This window comes from Ananas comosus, linkage group 16 (genome assembly GCF_001540865.1).
Source record: "Ananas comosus cultivar F153 linkage group 16, ASM154086v1, whole genome shotgun sequence".
Classification (NCBI taxonomy): Eukaryota; Viridiplantae; Streptophyta; class Magnoliopsida; order Poales; family Bromeliaceae; genus Ananas; species Ananas comosus.
Window position 1 is genome coordinate 9140269 of NC_033636.1, and position 7966 is coordinate 9148234.

General features: G+C 39.1%; 1 pseudogene; it reads right to left on the reverse strand.

Annotated features, from left to right (window-relative positions):
- LOC109722383 lies at positions 5883-7851 on the reverse strand (annotated as a pseudogene).

Sequence of the window (7966 nt, forward strand, 5' to 3'; positions counted from 1 at the left end):
AAACCAAAAAAAAGAATACACGTTTTGATAAAGCGCGGTCTTTACACGTGGCGGTTTGTTTCCTCGTAGTGGGCCCCACCACGACCGGCGTTTGATTTGGGCTTACGTTATTGTAAACATTTATTATTTATTTATTGCTTCTTCATTATTTCGCTCTATTCTAGTACAAGTGTTATTAATTTTCTTTAATTATTAATTATTATTGAGATAATTTGGTGGTATTATTACGTATTCTAAAATTTTATAATTTATTTTCCCTTATTTGTAAGATTTTTAGAAAATATATATTACGTCTATTTTACAAACATTTTGTTTTTTTCTTTTTTTTAAAAAAAAAAGGGAAAAAAGAAAAGTCGTGCTTACCAACTGCTGATAACGGCTTTGAACCGGCGGTGGACCAAAACGCGAAGCGCTCTGCTGACGTGGCAGTAAAAAAAACCGCGTCCCCTTCTCGTGGGCAAGCGCGTTGACGAAGCCGAAGCGTTTTTCAACGAAGAGAGCTTTGCTCATCAGGCTGACACGTGGACCCCACTCTCGTGGGTCCCACATGTCAGTAATAATATACGTAACGTTACACCGAAGCAGGAAAACGGCTGTACAAAGAATAGAATTGTAAATATAACAACTTTGCATCAGATTTTATCTGAAAACATAATAAATTAAAATTTAAAAATTTAAATATTACGCATCTCATAATTTGAGAACTAAAAATATAATATTCTTTTAGAATTTTCTGGTATTAAAAACTATCTAATAATTTTAAATCTGAATGAGTTGAAAATATATTTTTATATGCATGAATAAATTTTTAGATCCTCTGATGAGACTGTAAAAATTATGCTGTAATGAAGTAATTACGACCTATACAATGTAATCTATTTTTACGAAAAGAAACAAAATAGTACGAGACTAGGCATTAATTTCTGGTAGAGATGGCTGTGAGGTTGCGACACGTGTCGCTGAGGAGAATAGGGATTCATCAGCAGCCCACCATACACTGAATTTCGGTGTGGTTGATTCACACACAAACTTACATTTTAATTTTCAATTATCCCTTTTTAACAATATATATATAGAGAGTTGAGATAGAACACTCTCAAAAGCACTAACAGGTTCGTGCTTTTGAGTTTTTAACTATTGGATGGAGAGATGTAGGGTTGAAATGATGGTGGTAGGTGGTGGTAGGTAGAATAGTATTTAATGCAAATGTTATTAGTAATAAAAAGTAGATCGAAGGGTTAAAAACTCAAAAGCACCAGGGGTTAGTGCTTTTGAGAGTTTTCTAGCTCAATTATATATATATATATATATATAGAGAGAGAGAGAGAGAGAGAGAGAGAGAGAGAGTGAGTCCGGTTACTATACTCTTATGAGTACGATCGCCCTCGTACTTATAAGTTGTTTTCGATTATGATAGAGCTTCTGAATCGATAATTCACACCATTAAACGTTATCTAGAGCATTTAAAACATCTAAAAATAAAATTTTATAGTTTTTCGACATCATTTACTTTATGATCAAAAGGTCACAAAATTAATAATTTTTAACGACCGGTATGGAATATTTACTAGTTTAACGGTGTAAAAAAATCGGAATAAGTTAAATTTTTTATAGAAAATTCTATTCGCTATATAGATAAAGATCAATAACTCCGATCTTAAATTGAAGGATCCTATCATCCATTTTTAAGACGTCGTTCGATTTTGATTGTTCATTTTATACCCACTTGATGAACTTTATTATGATTTCAAAAATTACGAAATTTATTTTCTATAAGTTTCAAATACTCTAGATCATATTTAACGGAGTGGATCATCGATTCGGAAGCTCTATCATTGAAAACAACTTATAAGTATAAAGGGCTTTATACTCATAAGAGTATAGTAACCCTAGTGCATATATATATATATATATATATATATATATAACTAGGCTACTATGCTATTAATAGCACCAAGTTATTGGTGCTACCAAGTTTTTGGCCATTGGATTAAGAGATGTGTGATCAGGATGATGTGGCCCCCCTAGGGTTTAGTGGGTGGTTGGTTAAATAGTATGATCTAATGGGTGAAAGTGATCAAAATGGTAGATCTAACGGCGGAAAACTTGGTAGCATCAAGTGCTTTGTGCTATTAATAGCATAGTAGCCGGACTCTCTCTCTCTCTCTCTATATATATATATATAGGCTGGGGCTACTACACTCTTATGAGCATAGACCCTCTTATACTCATAAATTTTTAACCGTTGATTGATTAGATGTGTGGTTAGAATGATGGTGATCCCCACTTAAAATGATAGTGGTCCCCTAGGGTTGAGTGGATAGTTGGTTAAATAGTATGATCATCTAACGGATGAAAATGATTAATGAAATAAATCTAGGGGCCGAAAACTTATGAGTATAAGGGAATCAATACTCACAAAAATATAATAGCCGGACTCTCTCTCTCTCTCTCTCTCTCTCTCTCTCTCTCTCTATATATATATATATATATATATACTAAGATTACTATACTCTTATGAGTATTAACCCATTTGTACTGATAAGTTTTCCAACATTGGATGAAAAGATGTGTGGTTAGAATGATAATGATCTTTTAGGGTTGAGCATGTGATTAGTTGGATATTATAATCTAACGGATAGAAATGCTTAAAAAATTAAATTTAATGGTCGAAAATTTATAAATACAAAAAAAATTATACTCATAAGCGTATAGTTGTGGCACTCTCTCTCTCTCCCTCTCTCTCTCTCTCTCTCTCTCTCTCTCTATATATATATATATAGTTTTCTACGACAAACGAAACGTCCCGGTCGTGGAAGAGGTTGGTTGGTTGGTTTGGTTGCATTTTATTTTCCTTTCTCTTATAATCACGTACGCGGGAACGAGAGGGAGAGTTAACCACCGAGCGACGTGACATCCAATGGGGGAGCGCCACGTGTGTACCGTTGAAGGGGTCGTTCCATCGTGGGGGGTTGGCCGGTTGGGGCAGAGGAGTTAATGCGACCGTTGCGTGACACTTAAGTTTGTAACGGTCGGGCCCACGCCCACTTTGTGGCAAAGTTGTAAATAAGCTGTTGCTTCCGACTCCAGCGACCGGGCTCGACCAACCCACAACCCCAACCGAACCAATTTGGTGCGTTCAATCATGGTTGCCTTCTTTTTTTTCTTTTTCTTTTTTTTTTTATACTACTATAAAAAAAAATTCAAAATTTCTCCTCATTTAGTGTATTACCACTGTATCATCATTTTTTTTTTTTCAAAAATATTGAAGTCAGTGCTCTACATCGTTAAAATAAAAAAATAAAAATATATGAACTTTTGAGCATCGAAATAATTAAGTGCAAACTGTACCATACTTGTAATGCGCTAAAACTCTATATCGGATAGTGTGAAAGACTTTAAAAGATAATTCTACCGACAATTGCTTGAATTGTTGGTTTAAGTTAAATAAGTTGTTAATATTACTGGCTCCGTCGTTACAACGCTACTCTCCAAACTATTTTGAATTTACTAGATTATAATATTTTATTGAGATGATGTGTGGGGTTGCCTCACCAAATGTGCTCACGTCTAAGGCCAAGTTTGGGAGTGCAGTTGTCCACCGAATTACGCGGGTTGCCTATCACAAATCCCAAACAAGCCACTCTATAGGGGTGTCAACGAGCGAAACACGAGCGAGTATGAGCCGTACACGAGCTAGCTTGTTAAATTATTTGAGTCAAAATATTCAGCTCGTTTATTAAACGAGTTAAAAAATTCGATCCGCTCGCGTTCGGTTTATTTACTAAACAAGTGATTCGATCTCAAGCTAATTTCAAACCGAATACAAGCTAACTAACGAACAACAAGCTGGATTGGCATCCCTAATCACCACTACTAACTAAAAGTTTAATTAAAGATTCTTGTATTAAACTAAAACACTAACTACTAAAAATACTTCTAAAAGAATTACTATTTATGTACATCTATTTTTTTGCGTCCTTTAGATTAATGGGGAGTAATAGTAAATTTAAAAATAGAAAAGTTATTCATATATAAACTAATATTTTTTGAAGCATTCTAGCATAACTACAATAATAAAATACAAAATAAAAAATTAAATAAATATAGGATAGTATTAAGAAAAACTCTATAATTAAGAATACCAAAATAAAAAATTTGATTCAGTTTCGCACATTCAATTCAACTGAATATATAATTAATGCACCTTCCATTCATGCACCCTTTCTATATAGGGCACTGCTATTCTCATTCAAGGACCAAGCTTATCAAATTTTTATCTTTTAAATACTCAAAATTAAATGCGTTTTCTAAATCTTATATTCAAGATTAAACGTCAAATCGAAATTTAAAATCCCATGCAACAAGCAACTGATTGGGAAAAAAAAATAATGTTGAATTATTAAATGCTACATACATGCCCAGCATGGGACTACATACTCACCGTGACATTTTGCTCCCTCGGGTCGGGACCAAATCAAAATACGTGATTTTAACTAGTCAAATCTCACAGATTCATGCATGGTCCACCAACAAAATGCATGGAAATTTTTTTAAAAAAAGTTGTATGGGCAACCTTTGAACAAAAAATATTTTTGGGGATTGTTAGAAGCGTGATTTACTCTGATACCACGTTCCGTGAATAGCTGGGATATTGAGGAAGATCCCAAAAGGCATTTCGTTCCGCTTGAAGAAAGGAAGGATCCCAAAGAATCGATCTTTCTTTTAGTTGCTGAATCTCTATTTGATCGATCAATGTGTGATATTCTGAATCCTCATTTCTAATGGAATATTTCCAACAGGGATTAATTTCATGTTAAGATCATCAAATTCATCATTCATCTTAGCTGAGATATGCAAGATTACGGCTCTTTGCGTGATGGACAACGAATTAAATGGGCTGCTCCCATCAAATTTTATTTTATTTTTTCAAGTCCTTCGTGTAGGGGCCTATTTTGGACGCACAAAAAGGAAATGCCTTTTGTTTCATCGAAAGTGAAGTTTAGATTGAGATGCTTATGAAGTTTAGATTGAGAGCCCCAACGCCACCCGTGCGCTAGAGTGTGCTGTCCTACTTACGAAGCTTTGGACAGAACCTGAGGCATCACCCAACGCACATCACCACCTTTAATCCTCTTTGCTTAACTTTTTCAGTTTTCTTGGAACCTTTTCGCCTTTTTCCCAATTTTTTTTTGATTTTTTTTGGATTTCTGTTCTTTCTTGATGTTTGTCTCTTGACTCGAAAGCCCTAGCTGCTTCCATACTGTTTCGCCTAGTTCATTTCTCAATGAATGAAGCAGATAAGTAGTCTACCTCTTTCTAAAAAAAGAAAAAAGAAAAAAGAAAAAAAAAAGATTGAGATGCTTATTTCTATATGTTTTTGTTTCAACTCCGTTTTGCTTACTAGCGTTAGATAAACTTCAGGACCAAACGGGTCTTAAGTTTCCTCAAATGGGCCATTTGGGTTCGCCTGGATTACCCAACCAAACCAATCATTTTTAGGCTATTTAATCGTGAGAGTTGCCCTACTTTTCCCCGCATTTCAGATAACAATATTGGGCTCAACTTAAAGATCTAAGTAGTAGCCTAGAGCCCACATTTCTTATAATCCAACTCAATCAATGTTAATAACTCTAACTTTTTAAATTAAAAAAATAGAAAATCATTATATGAACATATAATAATAATACTGAATGGCAACCAGTAGGACTCTACTTTTGTATTTTCTATTCACGCATATACTACACACGAAAAGATATACATAGAGTGTATAAATAATGCAATCATACTGGTCTGAACTCGAGAGTGATTTTATAATCTGGCTTCTAAAATAATTTTATTTAAATTAATCGAATAAACCATCTAAAATTAAAAGCTTTTTATTCAAACTAAAACTCTGATACATTTTGGAAAAACCCAAAAAGAAAAAAAAAAAAAAGAGAAAAAACCACGCAAAACTTAGCCAACTAAGTTCTCTCTCTCTCTCTCTCTCTCTCTCTCTCTCTCTCTCCCCGAAGGCACAAATTCGTTACACTGATAACGGTTTTCAAAAAGTTGCGCATCAAAACATGGCGGGGAGCGGGTCGATCGGGAATAAATCGCCGATCTCGCGGAAATAATCGTCGCCCTGCCACGTCACCGATCCGAGGTCGCCCCATCCCGAGCCCAGCGCCGCGGCCTCGTTCGAATCGCCCGCGTAGAACCCGAATCGCGTCGCCGCCTCGTAAATCCTCGGCTCCGACACCCCGCCGTAGTAGTCGTAGCCCCCCCCGAAAAAATCGTCATAGAGCGCGCCCTCCGAGGCCTTTATAAGCTTCCCCCACTCCCCCTCCCCGGTAACCTCACCCTCCTTCCTCTCCTCCTCGTCCTCTTCGTAGTAGTAGTTGTAGTAGGCCCTAGGGTTCTCCTCCGAGAACGAAGATAGGGACGAGACCTTGCGGAGCACGGAGGTGGGCGACGGGAGCGCGTGCAACTCTCCGCCGGAGTCGTACCCGCCGGAGCTCGTCGGCGCCGGNAGAAAAAAGAAAAAGAAGAAAAAAAAAATCAGAAAAATTGCAACATCTAAAGTTAAAAACCCTAGAAAGAGATAAGGGTAAAGAGGGGGGGAGAGAGATCCACACAGGATCTCCTCCCAAAACCCTCGCAAAGCACCACCACCACCACCACTTACTTAGCAGCAGGGGCGAGGCCGCGGTCGCCGCCCTGGGGCGGCGCCTGGGCCTTCTTCTCCGGCGCCGGCGCCTTCTCCGGCGGCGGCGCCGCCGCCGCCGCGGCGGGGGAGGAGAAGTTGGTGGCCGCGCGGGGGCCGCGGAGCTGGAGCGCGGCGGAGTCGTACACCATCGCGGCCTCCTCCGCGGTGTCGAAGGTGCCGAGCCACACGCGCACCCCGCGCACCGGGTCCCGGATCTCCGCCGCGTACTTCCCCCACGGCCTCCGCCGCACCCCCCGGAACTTCCGATCCCCCGCCCCCGCCCCCGTTTGCGCCGCCGCCGCCGTTTTCTTCCTCGCGCCCGGTCTCCGGCGGCGGCGGAGCACGGGTCCGCCTCCGCGGCGATCTCCCTCACCACAACCCTCCCCACGCGGCGGCCCTCGTCCTCGTCCCCGGAGGTATCCGTCGCGTCCGGATCGTTCCAGAAGATTCTGAGCGTCCTCGGCCTCGTCATTCTCGCAGTAACCTCACCGTTCTCGGTGACCGGATCCCTCCGAACAAGTAAGTTCGTATCTCCCACTTTATCTCCTTCCTTATCCCGCTTTACACAGTCACGCTCACTCCCTATTCGGATAACAACAAAACCCACCAATAACAAAGCATATAAAACGAATCGCGGAGTTCCCCCCAACCCCCAACGAAAAAAGAAAAATAAAAAAAAAAAAGAAGAGAGAAAGAGGATTCCTCTGAGACTTCGCAGGGGAATAAAGGTTTTAAAGCAGGGCAAAAATTGTAACAGTAATAAAGGGGGCAATAAAAGAGAGTAACGTTAGAAATAAATAACCATATTTAGATAAGGCGAGATTAAAAGCAACGAAGAGCAAAGAGAGAGAGAGGGAACAGCGAATCTCCGTATGGGAGACGTAGAAGGAAAAGAGTGGGTAATTTCTAGGAAAGTACTCGAAAAACAGAAAAGAGTAGGGATTAAATTGAAAAAAATAAAGCCAATGAAGAACAAATAGTACTACTAACTACTAAGTACTTTAGTGATTGATGATGCAGAAGAAGCTCAAACTTTCTCGTTAAATGTCGAGATGAGGTTTTTGTGGGGTTTTGAGCGCAAATGGGGAAAGAGAGGAAGAGAAGTGGGGTTTGGGGATTTGCTGGTGTTTTATAGGATGAGTAACCCCCGAAGCGCAACCCACAAAAAATAATAATAATAATAATAATAATAAAGTTTTGGAATTTTTTTAATTGAGTCCGTGATCTAAGTTTATTTTTTCATTTTAACTCCCCTGGCCCCTCTCTTCCCGCTTA